The following is a 14184-nucleotide window of genomic DNA, read 5'->3' as shown; positions in this document are numbered from 1 at the left end:
GCAAGGGCTCTATAATCTGCGTGGGCTAGGTGGATGGGTTTAATATTTTCAGCCAAGTTTAGACGGTTCAAGAAAGGATCAACATAAAAAGCAAAAAGTAGTGGTGAGCACGGACACCCTTGCGGGTCCCGCAAGAAATTGTAAACGAGGAATTTGTTTGGCCACCCAAGCGTATTGAGGCAGTAGGGGAATGGTACATAGTTTTTAAAGCTGATAAAATGCCTGGGCCAAGTACCTTTCTAACTAAAGAGTCCCACATATATGCCCAAGCAACCCTGTTGAATGCTTTTTCAGCATCCAACAAAGTTACTCCAATAGTCGAGCTGGTTGCCTGGGCCCAGTCCACAAATGTGATTAAGTGGCGTACATGATCAGCTGTATCACGTGCAGGAATAAAACCTGAAATTTGCACATAAGCGGTGTGATAATGCTGGAGAGGCGTGATGCTAAAATCTTAGAGTATACCTTACTATCCGCATCATTCAGCGATATAGACCTGAATGAGGAAGGCAATAAAGGAGACTTATCTTTTTTAAGAAAGATAGTAATTATTGAATCCGGCCAAGATAGAGGTGCCTTAGCTCTTTGAGCAGCCAGAAAGACTATAATCAATTCGTTTTTAAGCACTGTTCAAAATGCCCTCAAAAATTCCAAAGGAATGGCATCAGGCCCAACAGCTTTGCCCGAGGCTAATGACATTAAAGCTATCTCGATTTCTTCCCAGGTAATTGGAGTGTCTAATTGCTCAGACTCCTCCAATGTTTGAGTGATATTGGGGATAATAGCACTAAAGTCTATTACTCTTCCTTCAATATCTCCAATATTGTCCTCTGTATATAGTTTGCTGTAAAAGTCCCGAAAGATCCCCAATATTTCCAAAGGTTTGTCATGTAACTGCCCTGAATCATTCAAGATCTTATCTATCCTTGTGAACACCTCCTTCTGTCAAAGTCTTTTAGCTAGCAATCTCCTTGAGTTTTCTCCCACCTCATACATTTCTGTCCTATAAGCTGCAATTTGTTGAGGTAATTTTCTAGCAAGGTTTTGATGTATTTTTACTTTCTGTATAGCTAGATCTTTTAAAATTTGATCGATAGTTAGCCCTCCACTACAAGCCGGCATCAGCTGGATTTCAATATCTCGCAGTTTTGCCATCTCAATACCTTCTGCCTTCCTAATTTCACGCTGCTTATTAATTGAGTAGCTTAACGTTTCTCCCCGAACCCCTGCTATAAAAGCATCCCACACCATCTGAACTGATGCTGAGCCACTATTAATTTTGAAAAACTCAGGAATCTACTTCCCCATATACTCAATATAAAGAGGATCAAATATTAGTTTCCCCTCAAAGGTCCAAGGTCTAGGGGATTATTTAAGATTAATGTCTAAATCTAGGATGATAGGGTTGTGATTGGAAAATATTTTGGGGAGAATTTCAAACCTGATATTTTTAGCAGTAATAATGTATCCAGCAGTTACAAAAAAATAATATAAGCGGTAGTGTTTCTGATGCGGGGCAGAGTAAAAAGTACTCCCTGGGGCACCACATCCCTTTAAATAGCCTACATCTATTAACCCAAATTCATTAATGATCCCTTTAGTGGCCTTGAATAAATTTTTCTTTTTTCCATCATAAACATAGTTGCTAGATATGTAATCTTTTCCATCCAAATGCAAGTTAAAATCCCCACATAAAACTAGAGGGGACGGCCACATTGCTAACTCTATACTCAGCTGATTCAGCATGTCCGGATCGTCTGAATTGGGGCCATCAATAGTGCAAATGGTTAGAGCTGAGTCCTCCAGACATAATTCACTAATTATCCATCAGCCCAGGGAGTCCTCTTTCACACGCTTACTGATCCCTAGCCCATGTCTTTTTAATATGGCAACATCTCTTGTAGTTGTGCCTTGCCTGGTACAACCTACTAATTTGAGGCCTAGGGGCCAGAAGTAGGTAGCCCAATACCGGTCGGAAACGGCCGAAAATAACGATTTTCGGCCGTTTCCGACCGGTATTGGGCTATGGAGATGTAGGGCCCTTGAAAACATACAGAATCGGTAATTTTACCGATTCGGTAAATATATTGATCGGTAAAATTAGCGATTCTGTATGTTTCCAATGTAGGTAGCACTTTTAACACTGCTACAGGGCTTTCAGGATTCGGTATTTACCATGCAATACAATTGAATGGTAAATAACGAATTCTTGTGTACATGCACATCTGTGCATGTATACCTGTGCCATGTGGCACAAAGACATGCCCTTAGGGCATGTATGTGTGCCACATGGCACACAAGCATGAAACAGGGGTGCAACAGGGTGTCAAAGTGACACCATGTCCCCCTTGGCAATTCGGTATTTGCTATTGAACCCTATGGGCTTCGGTATTTACTGAATCGGTAAATACCGAATCTTACAGAATCGGTATTTTTTACCGATTTTTTACCTACATAGGTTTTACCGATTCTTAAATACCGAATCAGTAAAATTCGGTATTTAAGAATCGGTAAAACCTATTTACCTACATCTAGCCCTAGATCTTTAAACAAGTTCCTATTCTTCCATGCTATATGAGTTTCTTGTATACACAATACATCAATGTTCATACTTTTGAGAATTTGGGCCATTATTCCCCTTTTTCTTCTATCATTTAACCCACAAATATTCCAGGAGCATATAATAAATCTACCCATTCTGAAAAGAGATTAGACCATAGAAAATCAAACGAATAGTCATTGCACCAACTGATGCGCTGAAAGAGCAATGCATACTTAAAAAATCCTTATTATCTAAATCCCGGTTATAGTTTGAACCAAAAATTATTTTTCTGTTATTCCTTGCCCCACACACCACCTCCCCCCTCCCACCCTTCCTCCCCCGGGAGCCCATCCCACCCACCATGCAACCCATCCACATGAGGCAAAGGGACTGACAAGACCCCATAGGTGATGGAAAGAAAGGCTAACTGCCCCCCCCATGATCACCCCACCCTCTAAAGCATTAAAAGAGAAAAGAATTAAAAAAACAATCATAAGCATAAACGAAATGGAGCCACGTAATGAAGATTCATTATACATTGCTCATGACAGTTCAACAGGATCATTAAGCTATTGCATCTAAGAATTCTTTAGCAACAATCTCTGAAAGAAAAATATAAGTTTTCTCTTTAGAGACAACCTTTGGCTTGGAACTGGGGTATTAGCTGTTGAAAATGCCATCTCTGTTGAACTGTGGCTTGACAGTAATAAGGACGCACAAAAAACTCAATACCCTTCCCCTTCCTCTTACGATTGGTCTTGCTAAGTCATATAGAGCTTCTCGTGCTTTAAACAGATCAAAATTGCTCTTGGTTTCACATCAGTAGATCTATTGTCGGAGGGTTTGTGGAAGGGGAATCGATGAACTCTCTGCACCTCCTGTTCCCATCTCCATTGTGTTAATTCAGAAAAGGCTTCTGAGAATAGCTCTTGGACAAACTGCCGGATGTTGCTCCCTTCAAACCCTTCAGGAATGCCTAAGATTCGAAGATTGTTTCTTCTTGCTCTATTTTCCAAATCGATTAATTTCCAGTTAACATCATCTCTGAGAGTGGTTAATGCTGCGACTTTCGCCTTTTGTTGCACCATTTCATCTTCCACTGAAGAAATTCTAGCTTCTGTCTCGGCAACCCGTGTAGTCAGCTTACTAGTTGACTTATTAAGCCGGCATACTGTATTCTGAAGTTTGCGGACTGCTCCTTGTATACGCAAAGCTTCTGCCCTTGTCTCCTCCCGATGCTGTGTAATTGCTTGGAGAATTGTGGCCAGAGTAATCTCAGTTTCGGTGTTGGACACAGACTCACTTTCCTGATAAGGGCAGCCATTAGAAACATTGGAGGGAGCATTCTCAAAAAGCCTCTCAGACTGAATAGACACTGGGGTTATGCAGTTTGATCCTCATGACCCAGATTCAATAGGGGGATGCGCGAGCATGGGAGACCCGTCATTTCCAAAGTATTGAATAGCATAAACTCGTGTTACAGGCAAGGATGTTATAGGGGAGGTCCTGGGCACTGTATAGGGCCACCCTCATCCTCCTCCTCCAGTGGCACTGAGATTGTCAGACTCGTATCATCAGCCCAGTAATTTTCGTTACTCTCTGTGCCAAATAAATTCGATAAGTCTGACATAGAGTAAAATTTTCCAGCGGAATCCCCTGATTCAGCATCAGAAATAATTTGCTGCAGGATCCCAGGTCCAGATCCAGAGGTAGCTTTATCCATTTGTACCCCCTTGCTAACCGATACCTCTGCCATTTCCTGAGCTGGAACATCAGACTGTTGGTTTTGTGCGTCAAAAGTCAAAGGCATAGCCACTACTTGTATAGGAGTCTTGTCCTTAGGCTGGGTCTTCTTTTTAAACATCCCAGGAATTTTGGGTTTAGTACCGCCGCCCTCAAGAGCCTCACCAGCAGTTTTACCCAAATTCAAAGAGGAAGATCTGCCTCTCTGCACCGGGCTGTTAATCTCTAATTCCACACCTCTGCAAGCTTGTTCAAAACGTGCCCCATCCTCTGAAGTGCCTCCAGCGCCCTCAACAGTACCTGTTTCACCGTCCGTTGTGGCCGGCACAGCGTCAGCCGACACTGTGGCTGCTGTGGCACGGGAACATGGTCCTTTCCCCCTTCCCGCAGTGAAATGAAATGAAATTTGATTTGTAGAGCGCATGGCTGCCCGAAAGCGTCCCAGCGCTTGCTTAGGGAACCCGTCCTGGTATTCCCCTGCGAGATAACCCATTACTGGGCATCCCCAAGGTGAAAGCCAGGCATCCCGCTGCGAGGGGCCGTTGTGGAGATTAAGCAAGCTATTGCCCAGAGTTACAGAGTGGGACTCCATGATTGGAATAGGCACCGAGGCGAGAATTGTCAGGTCTGGGGAAATTTGAGCCCAAGACCCGCCGAGGCGGGGAATTGAACCCTGGTCCGGGCCAGACCTCTGCATCAGGGTCTGCTGCTCCAACCACATGAACCACACTTCTCCACAGTGCCGGTACCAGTGGTGTTCTTGGGTGCCTTGAACTTCGCACTGAGTGGAATGGCGGAGTCACAATCCAGTTCGGACTTTCCAGGTGTCTCACTGCTGCCTGAGCGAGATGTATCGGAATGTCGGCTGCAGGCAAGCGCGGAGATCGGAGGCAGGAGCGGCATCTCAAAATCCGTAAATGATCGGCGGAGCAATGTACCAAGCGCCTGTATGTTTGCTGGAATCGCCGGAGGCGCTGATACCTTGAAAAATCATTCAGCATCGCGGAAGCAAAACAGCACGAAGTAATTCATTCCTACCAAGCGAAAAAAAGAAAGACGAGGAGGTGGGGGAAGGTTGTCGGTGAGGAGCGGTGGAAAGCCTGTCTCACTCAGACATTACTGCATCTGCCATCTTGCCTCCTCCTCCCCACGACTCCACACTTTCTTGGTGAATTGCGAAAGTGAACACCACCAGCTGTAGATGTTCAGCCATTACATAAACCTTGGTTCGAATAGAACAAGAGTCGCGAGAGAAGTTTGTGGTGAAAACTCCCGCTAAAGGAAGGGGGGTGACTGAACCATAAGCGAACACTTTGGTTGATGTCGGTCTCAAAGATGGTGTGACAGGGAGAGTCTGTAGTAGGGAGCAAGCCATGATGATGATAGATGCCCATGTTTTTTCAAGCACCTGGATTGGGTGTCCGGCCACCAAAAAGCTGCACTTCAGGATCATTCGCTTTGGACACCCATCAGATTGCATTGCATGGATGACGTGTACCGCTCCCTCCACATCATCGTCATCCATGTCCTCCTCGCCTTCCGCTGTTTGGGAAGTGTCCATGACATTCATCTGCCTGGTCCGCGGCCTCTTCCGTGACGTAGAATGGCATGCTTTCGAAAAATGATGGAGTTTGTTGGATGCTGAGCACCTCTTTCCTTCGGGTGGGCATGGCCCCTGGTGGGGAAACGGTCCTCAAAAACTATAGAAAGGTCTGGCAATAGACGGTGGCTTGTTTTTCTTGACGTTCTTGGAAGGGCTGCCTGATGCCACAACGCAGACGGGTTCCGTTTTCACTTGGCGTTGTAGCGTCATCTCCATGTGCGGTGCTTGAACTTTTGATTACTCCTTGGACCTCCCCATCGTTAATATATCTGCCATGGGCATTCCAGGGACCTGAAGTATCTGTTCTCTCAATTTTACAGACGCGCAACCCTGTATAAATTGCACTCGTATCTCATCATCAGCATCTGGCAGCATGCATGTGCCTGCCAGTTCTCTGAGTCTGGCGTAAAAAGTGTTGATGGACTCTTCCGGAAGGTGTCTCACTTGCCTCAATAGGAAACTGTGGTAATTGAAAGTCCTTGGAGCCAGGTATATAAAATAGGTTGGATTTATTAATGCTTAGTTAGGTTAATTTCATTAGAAGAAGATAGGTAGATGGAAATTAGACCCCACCAGGAGCAGCCTCCCTGCCGTTCAGCCTGCCTGCCATCAACCGACACTCTACACTCAAGCCAGGCACTCAAACATTCCATGAGGTCATTAGGCATTCTAACACTTATACTAGCTGAGCAACAAGGAAGACACAGCCAGAACAAGGAAGAACACAATTCAATTATAACAGAAACGTTCATCATCCGGGGTTGCAAGCGCCTCAAAATGAGCCGTCAGGGCTACCTTCAGCGTGTCGTAGGTATGAGGAGGACTGGACAAAATCAACAACTTCCCCAGTATGTGGATGTCCTGTAGAACATGGGGTGCTGTCGCTCAGCTTTAAGGCCCACCGCCGCAAAATGAGTCTCCAGCCGATCTACCCAATCTTTCCACTTGGCTGCTTGCGCAGACAACGGACTTTCCATCAGGAATGGCTCAATGGGCTGTACGGTGGTCATGGTATAAGGGTCTTGGAGGTGTAGGGGTCTATAAAAACAAAAGCTTGGCTGCACGTATAAGATGGTGGGGGGGGGCGATTACAGCAGAAAAATTGCACCTCTGAATCTTCCCGACAGGCTGTATAGGTTGTACATCCCTCCAGTTAGTGGAAGTTGCAGGGAAAACTGACCCATGAAATTGCCAAATGCGATGCAGCGCACGCAACAAAATTTGTTTTATTTATTTGTTGGTGTACTTACCTTTGTGCAGCAGTATTCTGGAGTTTACTACCCCCCACCCGCCCCACCTCCGCGCCCAGTAGCACCCCCACCACGGGCTGCTACTGTCCCTCGTCGCCAGTCGTTGTGTGCTGGTATCGGCAGGCATGAAAAGTGCACACAGACGTGGTAGGCAAAGGACACCAACACTAGTAGTACGGTGGGGTGGTTCCAAATTGGCACATCCGGTTCTGTTTCTATTTTATTCTGTAACCTGCCTTTGGCCCCTCCTTTACATGGGCTCTCCCAAAGATGCATGTCCGGAGGCAATACAGGCAGGATAACCACAACATAACAAGGGCATTGGCGATACCTGGCCCAATGAATTCGACCTTGGTGCTTGACTCTGCATTGTGTGATTCTGCTAAAATGACTTAGTCTACCTGTACCAAAACATGCTAATTTTGTTGTTTGAGATGTAGATGTGCAATCCCCAAATAGTTGTACACTACCTTGTAGATTGTTTCCTGTTCCCCCAGTAATGTTAAGTGCTCAGTTGATTCTTAGTTAGGCTAGTGCTATATAAATGTCATTGTAGCACTGAAAGGAGGCTAGGATTAATCATTCAAGAATTCAATGTCTCCCTTGAAATGCATTAGATTGCTCAATCAGAGGATTATTCAATAAAGCTTGTAACAAGGGGAACTTTTTATGAACTCTTCCATATTTAGAGGCATTATCATTAATGCAACAAGATTGTCACTTGACAAACACTCAAGCCAAAAAACTTCGTCAAACACCAGCTCTATTGATCAATCCATGTAGCTCCTTCAGAAGAATTAGTGAAAAAAAAAGTCAGCATCTTTATCCAGTACCGTGAGTGATAATTAGAAGGCAGTGCCATTTCCTGATTCTCGAATATGGTGGAAAGAGAAGACGCTGCCAATAAATCAAGGATGTGCTATCTTTTTCTGTCAAAATTCAATACATAATTTTAAAAAAAGGAAAAATTGTCGACAACAAAAAATCAGGGATAGTACTTCTCCTGCAATTGCTGCAAAAGAAAGCATAGAAACGGGCCTAAAAATAACATCAATTTTGGTTAAAGTAAATGGAGAGTCCATTTTGCTCTTTTGCGGTTAATGACCATATTTGGCATATCAAATCGTTTTTAGCTCCTCATGAGTGAGCCCTATTTTCTTAGTTAACCACTGCTATCTGTCTGGGTACTGCATCATGAACAGGTGTGCTCACCCCTTTTTATGAGATGGCACTCTCTAAAGCACATACATTTACCTTGCAATTTCACCGAGTTAGTGCATGAGCTGTTAACAGAACTGCTCGGTGGTACACAACGAACAGTGGCTGCCTCTGTGTTTTTTTACAGTAAGTGCCACTCTCCTCATTGCAATCTATGCAACTCAACTGTAGGTCTATTTGACAGTGCAAATCAGTCTTGAAACGCAATCAAATCGCTAACATATTATTTACTTCAAAAGTATTGCCAACATTTTTTCACTGTTTTGAGCTGTGTTGTTACTTGACATCTGATCTGAAATCGTACTTGATAAAAAAAAAATAAAGAACGTCACGATGACGCACTTAATGGATAGAGGAAATCATAGGCTGATTACTGAATAAGACCGAAGCAGAAGGGCACCTCTGCGGGGAAAAAAAATCATACATGTAGGCATTTTTGTTTGCCTGCGGTTCTGCTTTTGCTGGAAATAAACATACACCAGATTACTATAAATTGAGAGAGCAGCAGTAAATGAATTTTACAATGAACCCTGTGGTTTATGTCTGATGTCAGACTAATGTGTATAGAAAATGCACTGCAGTTGTATTATCCGAGGGCTGGTAACCATAGGTTTGCTGACAAAAAGTAGACAGGAGAACTCCAAAGTGACATAAACACATGCTCAACATGACAACCAATCTGTCACAAAATGGAGTCGTGTCCGCTATTATGAGAGAGCTATACCAGAGGATATAATCTATGCATGACGCATGTTTAAAATGAGGGACCTTGCTGTGAGCGCTGCTGTTATATCCAAGGCGTGCTGGCTATTGAAGAATTTTCGATAAGCAAATGTTTTCAAACTAACTTCATTCACCGGACTTATTATGCGAACAATCTTTGCATATGGATTCTTCACAAAGGGTTTCTGGTAGAATCAGCTAGATCCTTTTGACGATAAAAGTATGGGTTAGTCATCTTGCACAAGGTTTATGGATCGTGTCTCTTTCTACAGTTTGTTGGTGGAAAGTTTCAGAAGTACCTTGGTTGACATGTTTAAATAAATACATATTTAATAGCGAGTCCCATTGTATTCTGTTGATACTGAGTTTGAATATTAAATTGATCTCAGCAGGCCACCATCTCTGTGATGGTTGTGATTCCTAATCGGTCGCAAATTGTGACCTACTTTATTAATATTTATGAGGTAGGACTATTTCTGACCCACTAGGGATCGCTAATGAAACTGGAATTTCTATCATTAGGAACACTAAGTTCCTAATTGCGAATCGGAGAGAATCGCAGCTAGGAAATCAGTATTCTTAATGTTAGTACAAATAGCCCTTACTTCTCTTTTCAGGAGAAAATTTGTAATTGTCATTTCAAGACAAAGCATATCAGTCAATAAAAGGAGCAGAACAACATTTAGGCCACTTGCCCAACTAACACATGTTCCAAATATTGACACTGATCCTTAGGATAATCTATAATTGGGAAGCAAATGTTCCACAATTCCTGACTTATCTTGATGGGAGCTTTGCACCCTTGCGCCACATATTGATAGTCAATTATCTTATTAAACATCAGTTTTTATTTCACCATGGGAATGTCTGCCAGCTACATCATTCTAATGCCCAACGTAGCAACTAACATTGCAACTAAAAAAAAAGCTATTATATAAGGAGTATAGAAATGAGTGTCATGCCTTTGAATCTTAATAAACATATTAGGAGTAGGATTCACATAACATACCTTGTTGATAAAGCCAGGTTCTAAGACCAACATTACCTAGGAAACAGGCACAATGCAAAATCATGCACATTGTCAGCCTCCTCCGCTCAACAGTGGGGGCACCAATATTTATCCTGGAGACCACATTTTAACAAGACAACTGGGGACACGGTTACTAATATTTAGCACAATGCAGCGCAGCAAGGGTACTTGCTGCGCTGCATTACAGGAGAGAGAGCAGAAATGCACTTTATTTAGTAAGATATGTAGCATTTCTCCTCCTCTCTCCTTACAGTGGCTCACAGTGTGCTGCCTAACGCCAATGCAGACACCCTTGCACCATAGTGCAAGTATCCCTGAATTACAGGCTTTTTGGTTTAAAAAACAACGGTTCTCTGAGGCCAAATGGTCTCAAGAGTGTTAAGAACACCCAGGGTCTTAAGGAATATTTTGAAGACCAGACAATACGTAATACACAAGAGGCAAGTATACAAGCAGGACACTAATTAACATTGTAATGCAATTGATGTATTCATTGCATATTTGGTGAGACATTTTGTGTGCATATTATATAATCTGGTGCTCACAAATAAGTGAAGGAAACATGCAGTGGTAAGCAAGACATTTTAACACATGCCGCAACTCAAATCACAAAGATGCGTAGACTCCTTTATGCATTGATTTATATAATAAAAAGGGAGTCAGGTTGATCTTTGGTTGATGGCGTTTGATCTAAAAAATTTGTGATCATCATCAGGACAAGGTGTGTGAGCACCTTGGATTTTTGTTTTAGGGTAGGACTGACAAATCTACCAAGGCAAACGCATTGCAGGGGGATAGGTGCAGGATGCCTATTTCATGTACACTGCCTGGCAAGCCGGCTGAAGACTTGAAAAACATATTGACAGACATACGACTAGGAATAATTAAAAACTAGACACTGAGCGGAAGCTCTGGTGTCTCCAATCAATACGCATGGGTTGTCATTTGCAGAAGTAATAAACTTAAATGGATGCTTAGGTGTTTTTTCCAGTGATATGAATTTATTCCCATAACCCACCTGTGAGGTCGCTGTCGACCGGGCTAGCAAGCCTGTGACTTGAAGGTCCCAGTGAGCGGCAATATTAATTTTTTGCCAAGTGAATTGGGATGTCGAGCGGCAGCTCCGGCATCACGGCTCAGTATGCAATGCAGTACAGCCAGCATTGTTTTTGTGCAGAAAGGAATGTCTTTTTGTACAAAAACATTCCTTAGAGGCATATTTCTCTTTCTTTATTTTATGCAGAATATAGCACATATGCAAAGAGGAAGTTTTGAGGAGAAAAGATATTTCTCCCTGTTACGTATTTATTAGTTAGGCACACCATTTTTGCTCAAATTCAGGTTTACAAGTCTTTGTAAACCTGGGTGTGCCGCAAAATACATGGATGGATGCATGGGAGTGCCCATGCTCCACCCTTGTAATGCCTAACAGACACAAAGTACCACAAAGTAGCGACATGCGCTGTGTTGAGTTACACACAAGGTCGCACAAACTCTCTCTGCTTGACTTAGTAAATGTCGAAAGTGATTTTATATCAGGGCTGCACCACAAAAGTGACATGTCTTCAAATGATAATCATAGTAAAACTGTGCGCTGGTTTACATTAAAACTAAAATTGTATAGTTTGCTGCTGTTTCAGATTAGTCATATTAAATGCAAAAGGCGTAGGGACTACATATTGGGAGACATTCATGTGTGACAGATTTTTACATAGGATATCTAACCACAATGATCCCTGGGAGTGTGACAAGCAGTGTCCTGTTCAATTGGGTATAACTTCCCATTTGGGACTGATGATACATAGCGGGTGCCGCTCGGAGCTGTGTGTGGCAGAACTTGACATTTGGAGTGCTCTTCCTTACCCGAGTCCCGGGCAGCAGAAGGACCATTGTGGGCGGCAGAAGCATCAGCGGGACTGTGAGTCCCAGGATTGTTTGCGGCGTGTGTTGAGCCGCACCTGGAGACTTCCCCAGCGACCCCGCCTTCCTCCTGGGTGATTAAAGCCACGACTCGCGCCCTCCGCTTCGCGGGTGCAGCTTGGAGTTGTGTGTGGCAGAACTTGACATTTGGAGTGCTCTTCCTTACCCGAGTCCCAGGCAGCAGAAGGACCATCGTAGGCGGCGGAAGCATCAGCGGGACTGCGAGTTCCAGGATTGTTTGCGGCGTGTGTTGAGCCGCACCTGGAGACTCTTCCCCAGCGACCCCGCCTTCCTCCTGGGTGATTAAAGCCACGACTCGCGGCCCCCGCTTTGCGGGAGCCGCTCGGAGTTGTGTGGGGCAGAACTTGACATTTGGAGTGCTCTTCCTTACCCGAGTCCCGGGCAGCAGAAGGAACATCGTGGGCGGCGGAAGCATCAGCGGAACTGCAAGTCCCAGGATTGTTTGCGGCGTGTGTTGAGCCGCACCTGGAGACTCTTCCCCAGCGACCCCGCCTTCCTCCTGGGTGCCCCGCCCGCCCATTGGCTACAAGGTCACGCCCTGTCACGCGCCTCGCGGGACACGCGCCTCGGGGACGCGCGCGGGCGGGCGCCGGGCGAAGCCCGGGCAAAGGGCGGGCCGTTTGAAGCCGTTGGAGGACGGTAGAGACCGGACCGGGCAAAAGCACTAACTTCTTGCCCTCCAGAACTTTCCAACCTCAGTACCTTGCCTGGCTACCCTGAGGTTCTGATTGAACAAAATGGCAACAAGGGAAACAAGAAGCAAGGCAGCCACCCTGGTCACAGGTACTCTGGATAATTTTCTTGCAAAGGCTAATACCGTGGTAAATAAGGGCCTCACAGTCCTAGAAAAACATATAGCCGAAGGAATTGAAAGCTCGCCCCTGGTTTCCCCGGGGCCTTCTCCCAACGTTAGATCGTCACTACTGCTGGATGCTACACACTTGTCACTCATGGATAGCATCGATCAAACCATAGAGTCAGTTCTGCAGCAGTTGAGGACATCCTCTAACTCACTTAGGGATCGAGACTCAGTCCACATCCTTGATGAGGTGGCATCTCCCCCTACTCCACAGACAATTTTACCTAGCGACTTGGGGAATGGTTCTACTGCAACGGATTGCATGGGTCTCCGAGAGGACGCGGTTCCAAAAAGGAAAAGATCAAGGAAGGCTAAAGGTGCTAAAAGGGCTAAATTAGATCCCACCCCAAACACCGCTGATGATAGTGTGGACGCCCCATGAACCTCTTCCTTTGGGAGCGTAACTGAAACGGCGAGTCCTGTAGCCCACGCCACCAACCTCATACCCTCGCACGTTGGTCCATTTATTTTTGGAGGGGACCTTCCAAATACTCCAGAGCATATCATCTGCTCACTCACTGGCATTATTAAAAGTCTTTTGGATCCCCTCTCCCTCAAACTGGACTGCATTGAGGCTAGACTTCTAGCTATAGAAAGATCAGGTGGAAGTGGGGCTGATCCGCAAGGGTTGCGATTAAGCACACATGGAGTTAATGGGGCTAGTGTTGGGATCTCTCTCCTGCCTAGTGCTTCTACTAGTGTGGCTTCAACTCTGCCAACAACTTTTTCCGCGGGGAACGCCCCCAAAATCAGCCCACCACAACCTGCTCCTGTACCTCTCCCCAGGCAATTGCCTCCGGTGCCACCTGTTAGGAGGTCGAAATTACCTACTTTGACTAGCTCATTGGGACAGGAGAGACCGCCTAATGTGATGGCTGACTGCCCTAATCGGATAGGTAACACCCTTAACCGACGAAAAGCAGTTAACTTGCCTCCCGAGGCGGCGGCCTATACTGTAATTTTGATGGGGGTACCTGAGCTCTCCAGCAATGCGGTGGAATCTTATGATTCCCTACGTAACAAAGTTATTAGCTGGTTAAATGTCGAAAGGCCCCTACCACCTTACCTAAGAGGAGAAGTACTGATGGTCAGAAGGGTCCCATGGGTTGGGTAAACTGTCAAGAAAAAAGTGGGTGATTGTATAATTGTAAGCTTTAGGAGTTCCCAGGTTGCTACGTATATTTGTAATTGGCTTGGGAATCCAGGGAATACATCTATAGAACTGGTCCCCCTGTCGTTCTTCTATCCCAATGTACGAGATGCGACTCTGAGGAG

The sequence above is a fragment of the Lissotriton vulgaris genome, chromosome 8, assembly GCF_964263255.1.
Source record: "Lissotriton vulgaris chromosome 8, aLisVul1.2, whole genome shotgun sequence".
In the NCBI taxonomy this organism is placed as follows: Eukaryota; Metazoa; Chordata; class Amphibia; order Caudata; family Salamandridae; genus Lissotriton; species Lissotriton vulgaris.
The sequence above is the reverse complement of the archived record's forward strand: the minus strand, read 5'-3'. Positions refer to the sequence as shown.